Consider the following 16,580-nt stretch of genomic DNA (forward strand, 5'->3'; position numbering starts at 1 on the left):
ATTTATATGTCACCTTTCACAACCTTAAGATGTTCCAAAGTGCTTTACAGTCAATGAAGTACTTTTGAAGTGTAGTCTTTGTTGTAATGCAGGAAACCTATCTAACTTCTTTTGCAATATTACACACAGTTCTCCACACTGGATACCAGAAAGAATATTATTACCCATGAGAGGGTTGAGAGTCAAGCAAGATGATGATTCTAGGGATCCAGAATTTAACTTATGAGGAAAGGCTAAGGAAGTTGGCCTGTATTGCTGAAAAATAGGAGATCCCCCAACTCATGCTTTCAAAGTCACGGAGGCACACTAAGCTGTGGCTTAGGGCTGACATACCAGGAGACATCATTCAAAAATTTGGAAGTTAGAAATAAAGATCACGTCAGCTGGAACTTTATGAATAGCTGTGCAGTCCTAAGAAGGTCCAGAAGAGGACTTTGAGGATTCTTGGAACTAAGACACCTATACACCAGGCCTGGCCACTACATCAGATTCACACTTTGCTGGAAAAATGATGGGCCTGGCACCATTCAGTGGCCAGTTTTTCTGTTACCTCCTACAGGGCAAACTTGTTTTACAAGAAAACCAGATGCAACAGAGTTTATATCGAAGGGCTGGTTATATCTGACATCTGCCAAATTGCTAACCAGCTAGAAAGGTCCTACAGGTGCATGTACAGGTGAATACCTACAGAGGTAGATAACTTCTTGATTAACAAGGGAATCAAAGGGTATCGGGGGTTGGCAGGGTAGTGATGTTGAGGTCACAATTAGATCAGCCATGATCTTACTGAATGGGAGAGGAGGCACAAGGGGCTGAATGGTCTACTCCTGCTCCTAATTCATATGTTCATAAGAGGGATGCCAAGGGCATGGAGCAAGTGAAAAACAGATTAGTTACAATATTGAGGCTTTAAGGTTTTAGTTGCATAGAGATATCAGAGAAACCTTGGCTCTTTTATTTAGAGAGGACTAAGACGAGATCTGATAGATGTGTTCAAAATTATGATAGGTGCAGAGAACGATAGAATAATTATTTCTACAGGCCAGTGAATTGATTACTAGATGACAAATAAGATCACACCAAATTAAGGAAGGAAAAGATTGGGACAATTTCATTTATATATAAATGCAGGAGGCAGTTAGGGAATAAAATATCCCAAACAGAAGCAACAATGGGAACAGAATCCACAATGGCTATTAAAAGCAAAGCAGGTCAATATTTGCAAAACAAAGCATTTTGAAAGGAATGAGAAAAGGGCAGGGTAGCAGAATTAAGTAAATATCTATTTCTGAAGGCCAAATCCTAGCACAAGTGAAATGGACTGAATGACCAGCTTCTGTTCTGCAGCATCCTATAATTCAATGAACTGTACGGTACATTATTCCATCCCGGAATGAGTGGGTTGTCTTATCAGGCAAGGTTGGACAGACTAGGCATGTTTCCACTGGAATTTAGAAGAGTAAGGGGTGATTTGATTGAAGTATACAAGCTCCTGAATGGCCTTGAAAAGGTAGACATCAGAAGGATGTTTCCTCTTGTGGGTGAGTTCAGAACTAGGGGGCACTGTTTTAAAATTAGGAGTTGCCCTTTTAGGACAGAGATGAGGAGAATTTTTCTCTCTCAGAGGGTTGTGCAACTTTTAGGAACTCTCTACCTCAGAAGGTGGTGGAGGTGGGGTCACTGAATACTTCTAAGGCAGAGGTAGATAGATTCTTGTTAGGCAAGGGAGTCAAAGGTTATCAGGGTTAGACGGGAATATGGAAATTGAAACACAAGAAGATCAGCCATGATCTTATTGAATGGCGAAGCAGGCTCGAGGCGCCGAATGGTCTACTCCTGCTCCTATTCTTATGTTCTATGTTTTTATTATGTTAGTCATATTGCAGGGTGCATTTTTGCAGTGGTGTGAAATAGATAAATGTAAGTGAAGCCAAACTTGCATACCTACAGCATGGAGATGGGCCATTCAGCCCAACTTGGCTATATGAAGCCACAAAATTCTGGAGTTGCTCTGAAATACTCATCACCTGAGTTGCTATGCACCAACATAAAAGGACACCATTTGCAATAACAACCACCGCACCTCCCCCACTCACCCTGCCCCACCAAGAGCTCATCAGTATTTGCAGAAGAGTCTCTCTCTCTCTCCACACACACACACACACACACACACACACACACACACACACACACACACACACACACACACACACACACACACGCACACGCACACGCACACAAGCAAGATGATCATTCCTTGAAAGCAGGTACTGGGGTTGAACTAGCACCACCAGATTCATGACAGCATCAAAGTCACTTGCACCATTTATTGGGGTACTGACTTCGTCTCCATCTTTAATAATACTAGCAGGTATGTCAAAGGCTAATGAACTGGAATGGTATTAATTCTAAATCTAACCAGATTTACACTGTAGCAGCAATGTGCGTTCATTGCATCATTCCTCTTTTTAGATATTGCCAGGGCGCTCAGTTTCCATTTACTGAACAAGCACAAAGCATGTCCAGATCAATAAACAATAACCCTAAAGCCTTTCCACTATCCCTATTACCATCACCACCACTCTATTCAAGATGTGGCTTATATTAAACAATTAGTTGTGACAGTTCCTTAACTAAGCACACACAAAATCATGAAGTTCTTTTTTGTCACTGTTCTCCCCTCTTCTCTTAAAGGCTCTGATACTTGCTGAAAAGCATCACTTCAGAATCATGCCCAAGTGGTTGTCCTTCCCAGGCACCACGTATTTGCAGGTCCTCAGATAATGGAATTACAGAATGATCGCAGCCAAGTTCAATTGTGTTTTCATGATCCTCACAAAACATATTCCAGAAAGTGCATTGGGCAGAGATCAGGAGAAGAAATCCACGTCAATTATTGTCCCCTCCCTACCCCAGGACTGATGCCACATGCAGAGAACCTACTGTAACCCCAAATAAAAGTTCAGCGAACTCAGCAGAATATGGAAATTTTGACCCAATTCATCTGTGGTGTTGATCATGCTACGCTCAGCAACACAACCGTTAAGTTCTGCACAATAATGATAAGAGGGTAGCGTACATTTAGACAGTGGCTGGTTTAGAGTGTGAATTTGGAAACAAGTTAAAACAATGGTCATTAATTTTCAAACATATTAAATAAGCTGTAAGTAAAATGAAACATGCAAATACAGGTGTCTAAAAGTAGAGGGATCCTCCTCCCAGGTATTTGCTGATTTGGATACAAGGACTACAATAAGAACTGGCATTTATATTGCACCTTTGGCTTGGTAAAATGTCCCAGGGCACTTTACAAAATCATTAAAAGATTTGGCACAGAGACACATAAGCAGATATTAGGGCAGATAGTCAAAAGCTTGATCAAAGAGGTAGGTTTTAAAGGATGAAACGGGCAGGGAAATTTAGGAAGGAAATTGCAGAGTTAAGGGGCTGTGTCAGAAAAAGGCAACAGCTACCAGCAGTGGAGCAGTTAAAATTAGGGATGCACAAGTGGCCAGACAGGAGTGCAGAGATCTCAGAGGGTTGTGAGGCTAGAGTTTGGTTTGGGAGGGGTGGGGAAATGGCTGGGCGAGGCCATGGAGGATTTGAAAACAAGGATGAGAGTTTTAAAACCACGGCATTGCCAGACCACAAGCCAATTTGGTTCAGTAAGCGCAGGGGTAAAGGGTAAACGGGACAGTGCGAGTTAAGGCATGGGTGGCAGTGTTCTGCATCTATGCAGGGTGGGAGATGTAGGACAATCAGCAGATCATTGCAATAGCCAAGTCGAGAGTTAACTAAGCCATGGATGAGGATTTCAGCAGCAGATGAACTGAGGCAGGGGCAGAGACAGATTATGTGACAAATGTGGTTTGGAAGATCACCTCAAGGTCACATACAACACGCAGACAGTGTGAAACAGCCGTAGACAACGAATGTAGATAAGTCCTATGATTATCATCTGTGATACATTTGCACCCATCACACTTCATGCAAAATGGGGTTCTTTTGTTGCTCAAGTGGGGCTCTTTTATCTGTGAGTATGATTGCGGCTCACACTGAGTGACTGTTAGAATTATGAATGCTGAGCATGAGCAAGATACATTACTTTCTGTAGACGAGAAATTTTTTGAAATGCTGAATCAATGCCTAGCAACATGCAGCCACGAGCAAGACCAGGACTTTGCGAGTTGCACCAGTTAAAGAGAGGAGCAGCATCCAGAGACCAGAAGCAAGCACCAAGTGCTCTGCCATGGATCAACCTCAAGATTAAAGGTCATTTTAGCTTCAAAAGGATGACTGATAATGGACTGTAGGGTTTTAGGCTTAATAAACTCTGAAACCACAAATGCTGTTTAGTTGAGTTCTGCTTAGAGAGTGGGGAAGTGAAATGAAACTTGGTTTAGGATCATATATTAAAATTGAATTGTCAAGGGATTATTCTTTGCCTTCCCATCCCAATACAATTTAAAAGTCAGCTCCCCCTGAAACAAAGGGGAGCCAAGATAAAGTGTGAAATCCCAGTGCTCTAATTGTTGATGCTGAGCTGAAGTCTCTCCTTTACATAGATGAAGGACCATTTAAGAAGGCACTTGGCCACAGAAAGATTTTTTTAAAACGCTGGTGCCCAGCTGAATGGACAACACCTGGTTTTCACGGATTCATGGATACTTGGGAACACTAGTGACCTGGCAACTGTTGTTTTCTCAGGACCCAGGCTGTGATGCAGATTGTGCTGAACGCACTCCGATCTCTCTCTGTTAGAAATTTGCTTTATCAGGCTCTTGAGTATTGAATAGTTAGTTGGCCCGCCCCATCCCAGTGTTCCACAACCAAATCTATTCTTCCCAAGAATAACAAGTTTGGAGGGAAAAATGCATTATCACTGAGCTGGGTCATTCTCACAGGCCAACTGGAAAATCAACACTTTACTGAAATGCTAGCAGTGTCTGAGTTCAAAACTCACCAATACTATTGGACATCATATCCCAAAAATAAAAGGGAACCATATCTCAATTTTATTATTGCTGGTTTGAGTGTCATGGCAGCAATTAAAGCTGCCAGTTATTGGAGTTGACATTCTGGGAGTTGGGGGTCTGAGAGCAAGCTCCTGGTGGGGGGGGTGGGGTACACATACTACTTACATTAAACAAAGGCTTGTAGTCTCACTTTTTTATGGTTAGGTTTTGTGGGAGTCAATTTCCAGATTCCTATCCACCCCCAAAACCAAAGTAAAATCTCACCAATCCCATTGCCTGGACTCTGATCCCTAAGCTCAGTTCCCCATCCATTCCCATGGAAAAGAACATGGCTCCATTTTCATTACAGCTGTCTGGTTTAAAACCTCAGAACAGAGTTGGCCTTCCTTCTTCTTTGGCATGGACAATGGGTTAAGGGGGAAGACTTTTTTTTGGGACGTTGGGATATTTTGGCAGGAGAAGAAAATCATCTGCGTGATCCTCCCTCCAAAAAAAAAGGCCATGATTTGCACCCATTGCGCCATGATGTTTTGTAAATAACTGAACAAAATGCTCCTTTTAGTGTGAAACAGGTGAGGAAGGTCTCTTCATTGCATTTCAGTAGAGAGATGGGAAAACAAAAATAATTGAAATACCCAGCTATTTCTACTGCAGTAAGATCCTGTTTAGCTGTGGAAATTTGAGGTAAGAATGTGTGATGTGCCTGTTCGATCATGGTGTACGCAGATCGGGAGATAACCATCTTATACTTGTGCGTGGACATCAACTGTTTTTTGCCTATGGTGTTTAATGTAAATGTTGTTCATTTTATAAAAGATCTGTGCTGCATTTTTTGCCTTGATGCATGTCCCAAATTGCCTCACACAGATATGAAAGTATGATTGTATCCCTATGATATCTGCTTTTATATTTTGCTGACCAGGAATTTCATTAAACAGGGATATTTATTTAAAACAGTTGCACATTTGCAACTTGAAGCAACATAAAAGCCTGGTTTAAGAATCCTGAAAGGATTACTCAAAGCCTACTACTAAAATGGCACTGAGCAAAAGAATGGCTTTTTAAATTGTGTTTATTTTACCTAAGATAAAATGAACAACATTTACATTATACGCCATAGGCAAAAAAACAGTTGATGTCCATGCACAAGTATAAGATGGTTCTCTCCCGATCTGTGTACACCATGATCGAACAGGCACATCACTCATTCTTACCTCAAATTTCCACAGCTAAACATGAGCTTACTGCAGCAGAAATAGCTGGGTATTTCAATTATTTTTGTTTCCCCCATCTCTCTTACTGAAATGCAATGAAGAGACCTTCCTCACCTGTTTCACACCAAAAGGAGCATTTTGTTCAGTTATTATTTATAAAACATCATGGCGCAGTGGGTGCAAATTATAGTCTTTTTTTGGAGGGAGGATCATGCAGATGATTTTCTCCTCCTGTCTATATATCTCAACATCCCAAAAAAAATCTTCCTCCTTAACCCATTGTCCATGCCAAAGGAGGAGGAAGGTCAACTTTGCTCTGAGGTTTTAAACCAGGCAGCTGTAATGAAAATGAAGGCACATTCTTTTCCGTAGGAATGGATGGGGAACTGAGCCTAGGAATCAGAGTCCAGGCAATGGGATTGGTGAGATTTTATTCACAACTGCTCTCATTTCCAGGGCTGGGTTATGTGGTCACCAGTTACTGAAATTAAAAACAGTTTGCAGCCCCACAGATACTTTCCTCTTGAATTTAGTCAGAAAAACTCAATGTTGCTCAAGAACAATTAATGCAGCTGTTCTGACAGAAATAATAAAAACAGAGTGTGTTGGAAAAACTCAGCAGGTCTGGCAGCATCTGTGGAGAGAGGAACAGAATTAACGTTTCGAAGAAGAGCCACATTGGACTTGATTTGTAAACTCTAGTTCTCTCCATAAACACTGCCAGAACGGCTGAGCTTTTCCAGCATTTTCTGGTTTTATTTCAGACCTCCAGCACCTGCAGTATTTTGCTTTTATTTTAGTTCAGACAGAGCAATGTTCCAGATTTACCTGAACTAAAATTGGCTGATGGGGCATTCAATTGTCATGGGCCCCTCAAAGAAAAACAAGCACAAATCAGTGCATTGGCCAACACCCAATCGTCAGATTCACTTGCATCTTGTCTTTTCCTCCACCCCTTGATTTGGAGCAGCTTGAAAGGTATGCTGACAAATTAAATGTTATGATGCAAATCTGCCTGCTGGGTAAGCATTTTCCAATTACTCGATGGGCTTCTGAGTATAGATACACGCACATTCAACACACCAATGCACCAGATTGGCCACAGGTCAGTTGGACCTATGAGGTCATAGTAAACACAGCAACCAAAAAAATTAAAACAAAAAACAAAAACAGAATTACCAGGAAAAACTCGGCAGGTCTGGCAGCATCGGCGGAGAAGAAAAGAGTTGACGTTTCGAGTCCTCATGACCCTTCAGCAGAACAATTAGTTTCACTGACACTGGTTATGAGCCATTTTAATTGGTTACTTTGAACCAACGCTATGGTCATCATGAGAACATTCATTTGGCACAAGCTCTCCCCAGCAGTAAGATGAAGGGAAGACTCTCAAGTTTAATAGCCTCACCAGGCCCATATTACACAGGATAGAAGTAATAATTTTAAAATGCTTTCTCATCCAGGGTACGTTAATGCATTGTGACTTAGGCAGCACAAACAGACTCCACTTTGTACTGGATTTTTAAAGTACACCCTATCCCCACATAAAGACGCATTCAAAAGCATATCGCATGGCTCAGCAGTGGGCTTCCAAAATGCATTAAAATTTTGTTCCACTATTGTAGTCTGCAAAATGATTGACTGGTAAACTGAAGGTATCCTTCTGTGCACAAGTACAGCCTGTAGAAAACAGAGACTGCATACTGGTAAACTAATTCTCAACACATTTTGGCCTCTCCAACTGTTTGGAGCACTGTCGAATAATTCACTACCACCTTTTCCAACACAGTAATTGTGCTTACTGGGGACATTTTATTTAAAATAAAAGGCTGAGAGCTGAAATGGAACACAACACCAAAGGTGTTCGTTTTCAGCTTTCTTTCCTCTCCCTCATAACAAAATTTACAAAACCTGTTTCCAATTAACTGACAAACACCTCCAGTGATTCCCATTGCCAAGGGTGACTGAAATGATTAACTGATACAATTCACTGTACTGAAACAACCACTACCCTAACCAGTCACCCACCAAAACTGATTAACCAACAAAGATAGCATGGCTACATGAGAGTAGAAGACATTGCACCTAATGTAATACCTTATTAGCCAGGATATGTAAAGCTTCAAATTGACCAGTCAGTAGCCTTTATGCATTGCTTGACGTGCTTATGTCTCTCGATTACAGAAACATTTACTCAATATTTTCGTTTTGAATACAACTGGGAGCCATTCATTTGGAGTTGGAGCTGCGAAGTGTTACAGCTGTGTAATGAAGAAAAAATAAATGTTGATTTAGCTTCTGTCGACCCAATCAATAATTTAAACATTCGACATGAAAGGAAGCCATTCTTTGTTGTATTTCTCATACACCAAATTGTAAGCATCAAGTTTCCACTAAGATCATGAGATAGGCAAGTCCCCACTTTAAGATGCCTCATTCAGCATTGCTGATCTAATGCGATCAGTATACACACAAAGCATCAGCATTTCCCCTTTAGCATCGTTTCTTGCCAGGGCCAGCGTAGTGTCACGTGACCCAAATCAGCACCATTTTAAAGCAGCCCCTTCCGCTTACCGACTCTCTCCTGCTCGTTCCCTCCCAATCAGCACTCCCCTCCCTGACCCTCCTACTCAATGCTCCTCTCACTTCCTTCCCTGTCCTTCTCCTAAGCCCTCACTCACAGCAAGGACTCAGGAGAGGGAAGCAGCGAGCGGGAGGATCGGCCACCGATAAAGGTGGCGAGCGAAAGGAAGCGGAAGAGGGAAGCAGTGAGTGAGACAGAGTCGACCAGTGGGAGGGAGTCAGCTAGCAAGAGGTAAGTAGAAAGAGTTGGGCATGTTTCAAATAAAATAAGTTTTAAAATATGAATGGTTATGTATGAATATAGGAAGCTAAGAATGTACAGTAAAGTCCCATCATTCGCAGAATCTCATGAAGGGTGAAATTGTGAATGGTGAACATACTTTATAATGGGAGTGAATTAGATAAGTTCCAGCCATCCCAAAGGCTGCACACTGTGATTGGGTGTAAAAAAAACATTCGTGCGGGTAAACAAATTTACATTAGAGGAGGTCACGAATGACAGAAGTTGACTGTACAGTATTTCAACTTAAAGGGTATTTCAATGCTGGGGTATAGTGTTTCAAACTTTTTTCTGACAAGAAAGGTCCTACAGAACCTAATTACAGCTTTTGCATTGGTTGCAATGGGAAAATCTGATTAGCTTAAAGTTGTTTCACTTTTTAGATCGCAGTTACAATGTTAAGCAGGGAATTATTGTATGGATGGAAAAAAAAACATTTGTTTAGCTTATCTCAGTTCATGAGGTTACATTCAGATCAGCCATGATCTTATTAAATGGCAGGGCAGGCTCAAGGGGCCGAGTGGCCTACTCTTGCTCCTAGTTTGAAAAAAAAAAATCCATCTAGAAAGATTCCACGATAGACCCAATGTAGAATCTATATCTTCCTTTGTTGATTCCAGAGGGCTTTTTTGCCTCAATTTTTCTACCTGAAGGCCCATTCCAAGTATTGATCTTTTCTCTAATCATTCTTCATGATTCAAGTCTGTAGATGCTAGATCCTGGCAGGCTGCAACAAGTCAGTTAGTATGGCTGAAAAAAAAGAGACTTTTCAGCAATACTCAAGTTCTGTACTACCAAAAGTCAATTAGTGGAATAATGAAATATTTCTGCTGTCATTATGACCACCTCCACCACTCCAGCAATTTTCTACATGACTTTCCTGTAGTCCAACATTTCCATGCATTATTGAAGAAAAACGCACACAGTTCATAGGAAGAGGAAGAAAATAATTGCACATTTTAAAAGCACCTTTCATGACCATAGGATGCTACAAGGTGCTCCCAGAGCCAACAATATTTTGCAGTGTGGGCACTGTTATAGTGCACAGTATGTAGCAGCCCATCTTTAACAGCATGGACCCATTAGCAACAGTGAGATACAGCACCAGATAATCTGTTTTGGTGATGTTGGCAGAAGGATAAATTTTGATCTTCCAACATTACCTTGGGATCTTTTACATCCACTGAGAGGAAGCCAGAGCCTCAGTTGCATCTCATTCAACAGTATAACAGCTCCTCAGTAAGGCACTGAAATGTCAACCTAATGTGTTTAAATCTAGAGTTAGTCTTAAATGCAAGACCTTCTGATTCAGAGGCAAGAGTGATACTGCTGAGTCAAGGGTGACAGAAAGGTCCCAGGTTCCATCTCTGGCCTCTGCTGTGTTGGCTGAACTCAGCTATATCATCAGTTGGGGCGATGCAATTTACATTAATGCCCTTAGGTTAAAGCAGTAGTTTGGGGTGGGGGTTTTGGAGAGAAAGGGAGGTGAGAAATAGCCAGGGTTCCCACTCCCAATCATTATCCAGTGGTACCTATTGTTAAGTCAATGTTTGTGGGTTTTAGATGAGCATAGAATCGTGCTCAACAATGAGTTGAAAAGTTTGTTAAAGCCACTTTGAGGTGGGATAGTTGCAGGGCATGGATCTGTGCCAGACTCCTCTTCCTTCCTGCTTTTGAAGAAATTGTTCTGCTTTATGACATGAAAGCTACATCAACAGGAACAGTTAATATCTAATAAAGTAGAATATGTTAAACAATACCAATACTTATAAACATTCTGCCTACATTTAGTGTCTGTCTTGGCTCATAGGAACATAGGAGCAGAAGAAGGCCATTTGGCCCATTGAGCCTGCTCCGCCATTCAATTAGATCATGGATGATCATCTACCTCGCGATGCCGGTACCCTTTGATGTCATTAGTTTCCAGAAATCTATCGATTTCTGTCCTGAGCATGCTCAATGTTTGAGCTTCCATGGCCCTCTAAGGTGGAAAATTCCAAAGATTCACCACCCTCTGAGCAGAGAACTTCCTTCGCATCTAAATCTTAAATGGCCTGCCCTTTATTCTAAGACTGTGCCTTCTGGTTCTAGACTCACCAGCCAGGGGGAACATCCTACCTACATCTACCCTGTCACGCCCTATAAGAATTTTGTGAGTTTCAATGTGATGACCTCTCATTCTTTGAAACTCTAAAGAATACAGGCCCAATTTCCTCAATCTCTCCTCATAAGGCATCCTGCTGCCCCAGGGATTAGTCTAGTGAACCTCCATTGCACTCCCTCTATGGCAAGTTTATCCCTCCTTAAATAAGGAGTCCAAAACTGTACACAATACTCCAGGTACAGTCTCACCAAGGCTCTATACAATTGCAACAAGACATCTTTACCCCCATACTCAAATCCCCTTGTGATGATGGCCAACATACTATTTACTTTCCTAATTGCTTGTTGCACCTGCATGCTAGTGACTCAAGAACACCCAGGTCCCTTTGGACATCAACACTTCCCAACCTCTCATCATTTAAGAAATGCTCTGCCTTTCTGTTTTTTTCTACCAAAGTGGATAATTTCACACTTATTCACATTATATTCCATCTGCCATGTTTTTAACTATTCACTTGGCCTGTTCAAGTCCCCTTGAAGCTTCTTTGCATCCTCCTCAGTACTAGAACACCTGCCTAAGTACAAGAACACAAAAGTAAAAGGTCATGGGTTGAAGCCTCTATCTACTGAATTGAATGCTTAAATCCAAGCCAAAATTTCACTGCAGTACTGAGTGAGTGCTGCACTGCCAAAATGCTGATTTTTGGATTAGACATTCAGTTCTACCTGTCCTCACGGGTGGTTATGAAAGACTGCATGGCACTACTCAAAGAATAGCAGAGGAATTCTCTAGTGTCCTTGACACCATTTATGGCTGAACCAAAATCATTAAAACAGATTATCCAGTCATTTATCTTACTGCTGCTTGTGTGACCAAATTGGCTGCTGTATTTCCCTAACATGACTATAATTTCAAAAGTAATTCGTTGGCTGTGAAGTGATTGAGATGACCCAAGGTCATGATAGGTGCTATATAAATGCAAGCACTTTATTCTTCCTTTGACGTCACCAAGAACTGTCCTTTGGAGTGTCTCACCTCTTCTAAAAGCAAGTTGGATTTGCACATGGAAACAACCAGATCAGGCTTTTATTAGAAGTCAACTGTCAACTTCTCAAGTTTAGCTGTAAACTTGCCAACGCATCATTCCTCAAGACCACAAAATACACCCCATGGAATTCTAGATGGATCAGCATGACGAATTTAAACTCAAGGAACCTGGGGACCAGGGTGAAGCCAGGGCATCAGCCAACAAACAAATGAATGGAGGAGGTTTCAGGCTAGCAATCTTAGGATATCCAGGAAAGAAAATACATTTTACATAATGATTTTTCAATATTTGACATCAAAAAAGATCAAGATACTAGTGGTTGCTTTTTAATCAGTCCTAAGTTTCAGGAAGAATCCTATCTGGCACTGCGCAGCTAATTAACACACATCTCTGCTCTGTGAATCAACACATTACACTGTCGGTGGATTATTTATGGAATTCCACCAACGAGGGATCAGAAGGGCTGAAGCCAGTTATTTTCATAAAAGTGTTGAGAGTAAGGAACACATGTTCAGAGAATCGCAGGTCAAAATTTGAAATTCCAGCCCTTGTAAGTATCCATATAACTGTATCCATGTGATCCTATGGCAACCCATGACAAAGAATGCTCTTAACAAAACTGTCCTCACATGTGAAAGCTGCCTATCCTGGAGATAGGAGACACATATCTGAGAGCAAGGAAACATGTGGTTAGTATAGAATTTGGCTTATAATAGTTTCCAGTATGAGGAACATGAGCTTTGTTGCATTCTTTTACTTATGAAGGATGTGACTAAAACAGTGCACACTTCCTGCAGTAGGTTTATTTTTAGCTCCTTACCTTAGCTCCAGCACATTTACAGACAAGCTCAACATGATTTGAAGATAGTACTGATCTCTCCACTCAGATTAGCCTTTAGTACTCATCCGTGCAGCTGGGGGAGGGGTTGGAGGAAAGCAAGACAAAGCAGGCTGCAGCAGCAAAGCACTGAGTGGTGTAGCCATTTGGGAAATCCCCAATATTTCAAAGTCTACAACCTGACTGGGGAGAGTGCAGCATTTTTTTTAATGATGGATAATTGACGTTTCAATGTGTTCCTTTACTTTAGATGCAATGGAATTTCAGTGCATGAGGCAGTCATTGGGCCCAATTGCTGATACAGTAATGAGACTGTCAGTGGTTTTGATGATTCAGATTTATAATTATTACCTGTGTTATCTGTATACCTTCATCTGTAAGCCACTCGGGCCAAATTCTGCAGCTTCCAACAGTCCTAAAACCTTGCTTGAATTTTTTAAACACTTGTTGGTGGGATGCCTCTCACTCTATCTTCAGTAGAGCAACATTCAATCATCTGATCTGCAGTCCCACCTCCCCACCCAATAAACTCAGAATTTCCTCCCTAACACATCTTTTGCCATGCTTAAAGTTTTCTAAAAAAAAAATCAGTACCTTTAGTCACTTCCTTTAATACTTTTATATTCCCATTAGACTCTGACTCTCAACTGCTTAGGGCTTCGGATATTTTGCTATTATAAGTGCTTTATAAATACTTTAGATGTACTTTAACTCTGATTCACATTCATGTTAAGTTGAAAAACTTTATTTTTGTATTGCATCTTCACAAAATAAATGCAACCCATTTCCTTATACAGTACTCTCTCAACTCTACTGAATATTTGGGGTCCACTGTTAATTTTGGACTGAGTTTGGTCTGCCAAATTGTACATTTTTTTTACACCTAAGTAGTAAAACAAATAGAACTGAAATGATCTTGCAGCGAGTGTCAGCACAAGGCTTCTTCCCAGACGAAAAACACCCCCCTTTGCTCAGTGCAAATTCCACTGCCAAGTCCTGGACTCCAATACAGGCAAGAGCAATGTGGCTGGTGTCATGGGATGAATGGTGAGGAGTTGTCTGATAAGTTAGAGCTCTCCAATCTTAGAGGGAACCTTATAATAGGTGTAGAATACAGAAAGTAGATTTAAAGGCAACATTCAAATACAGCAGAGGGCAGGACATTAAGGCAGCAGCAGCACATTCAGGGATGCAGATGGCAAGTTTAGTACAGGTATTAGAAATGTTGCTTTGTACAGCTGATTACCAATTGCTTTAACAGGTTGCCAGGACACAGAATTAACTAAAGCAGCAACTAAATGTGGCATTGAAAATGGCAGGATGCATACTCTGGAAGAATAAGATTGAAATATCTAAATTAATGTTGTGATTGCCAACTTTAAGCACCAGAATTCAAAAAAGCTGCTTAAAAAATACTCATGGGGTGAATTTTAAGAACTACTACAAACTTGAAGGGCCAAATAGCCTTCTTCTGTGCTGTAATACCACATGATTCTAAAAGAGCTTTGCAAAATAAAGCAATCCAACAGCTTAAGGCTGTGGATAAAAGGGATAAAGGCTTGGAATAATGAAGAGTTCAACGGAAAGGGGTTTTGGATGTATTAGTATCCATCTCACAAGAAAGGGCTACAGGTACAAATGATGGTTCAAAGGCTGTATGCTGATTTCCCAACTAGCTCCCACCTCCAGAATGAAGAGCAGAGTTATAGTTAATACTTAGCCATGCCAGGAAGTTTGGGGGGGTGGGGGGGGTGGAATTCCTGTTGTTATCTGGATGAGGTGTATTTGCTATCACATGCTGCAAGATGAACAAGTAGAGATGCAGGTTTGATCCCCAAAATTCCTTAACTTGTTAATTTAAGGATTGCTATTGATTGGAAACCCAGCACCTGCCCACAATGCATATTGATGCCATTTTCAAATGGCAATGGCAGCTCTCCTCAGGGTTTTGTTCACAGATGCATAGACAATGGCCTGAGTGTAGGATGGATACTCTACTGCAGATTGTGCGTGGAATTGTGAGCAGTTTAAGAAATTTCATTTCAATGCAGAAAACAGAAAATCTAGAAAATCAGAAACTTCTAGAAATACTCAGGGCCATTTGCCTCTGAAAGAAATTAGCTAAGTAGTTTAGGTCTACCTCAGTGAGTTTACTCAGATCACTGATATGGCTATAACAGCCTCAGCAATCCTAGGTTAGAAGGAACATCCACAGGAGATCCCCACTCCAAATCATCAGCCGGTGATCCCTGATGGGATTGTACATATGAGAATATATGTCAGCTGAGCCAGAGACATGGTGCCTTCCACAGTCAAAAAGCCTAGAAGCCACCCCCTGTTCTGGCTCATAATCAACAGTGGCCACATGGACAGTGCCTATGAAACCAGACCTCGGTAAGGATCCAACACTTGCTCCTGCAGAGGGCCTGCTCAACACAACAGGCCAAGTGACCTCCTTCTATGCTCTAACCATTCCATGATTCTATGACTTCAAAAGGAGAGGAATAAGATTGGCAGCAGAAAGGCACAACGTCTCAACAATTCATCAGCTGTAAGGATCACTTTAGACACCAAGCTATGGTTCAGATATTGACCAACCTACGTGACATGGCTGGTATTTTCTGTTTTTATTGCAACTGCATCTGAGGTTCCACCCAACTTGACCTGACCAAAAAACTGGAGCAAACCAGCATAAGTCAGATATTTCCCAAGACTGATGGCCAATACTGGTCTTGTGCAAAGGTAGTCAATGCCACTTAAGACAGGAAGGAAAGGACCACACTCTCTGGAGACAATAAGCACTGCACAATTTTCTTTTTAATTTGAAAACACAAATGCATGATGTCAGCGTTCGGAATTCTCTCGCAAGTAGCACACACAAAAAAAACCTCACACTTGCCAGAATCTTAGACTCTCCAAATAAAAACAAAATCCACAGGAGTCCTGAGCTCTGCCAATACTGCAACCACTGGAAAACTATGTGGAGGAAAGGATACTCGGATACTCTTTGCAGGCAGAGAGCCATAGAATACTCCCTCACCCCCAAGAGATCATCACTGTTCTGAGAGATAACGTGTTTGCTTTTGCTATCTGGCTAATGCAGAAAAGAACAGTGACATGTTCAAAAAAGAGTTCTCCACTCCTAAAAATAAACTAGTGAGAATTTTAAAAATAGCGATAAAACTATTTAAGTTAGAGGTTTATTGTACATATCTGCAGAAATAGGAGCATTTTAAAAAAATTAATCTCTAGAACAGCCAAGGATTATACAGCTTGACAGGACACAGGGTCGGAAAAGGCTAAAGGGTATTCGCTTTTTTTATCAATCACCTTCTCCCTCATACATCTATCCAAATCTCCCAATTATATAGTTTTCTGCCTTGTTAGGATGTCTACCTTGAACCTACGCCATATTCTACACAAAGTAGCTCATTCTGAATTGTTCAACTGTTTCAGGGAAAACCTTCCCTTTCTGAAGCTCCATCTTCTTTCCCGCTGGTCTAAAATTTATGGAAATCTTGAATAGATTGCTGGCTGTGC

At 41.2% G+C, this 16,580-nt stretch overlaps 1 protein-coding gene across 7 annotated transcripts in view; it reads right to left on the reverse strand.

Moving 5' to 3' along the window:
* LOC121270011 (A-kinase anchor protein 13-like) overlaps window positions 1-16,580 on the reverse strand; it is a 394,374-nt gene that overhangs the window by 299,911 nt on the left and 77,883 nt on the right. The window contains exon 3 of one of the 7 annotated variants that reach the window (XM_041175276.1): window positions 8,285-8,448. The exons of the other annotated variants lie outside the window; for them this stretch is intronic. The gene's annotated coding sequence lies outside the window, so the exon portion shown is untranslated. The remainder of the gene's footprint in view (window positions 1-8,284; window positions 8,449-16,580) is intronic. 7 annotated transcript variants of the gene reach the window in all.

Source organism: Carcharodon carcharias, chromosome 26 (genome assembly GCF_017639515.1).
Source record: "Carcharodon carcharias isolate sCarCar2 chromosome 26, sCarCar2.pri, whole genome shotgun sequence".
Classification (NCBI taxonomy): domain Eukaryota; kingdom Metazoa; phylum Chordata; class Chondrichthyes; order Lamniformes; family Lamnidae; genus Carcharodon; species Carcharodon carcharias.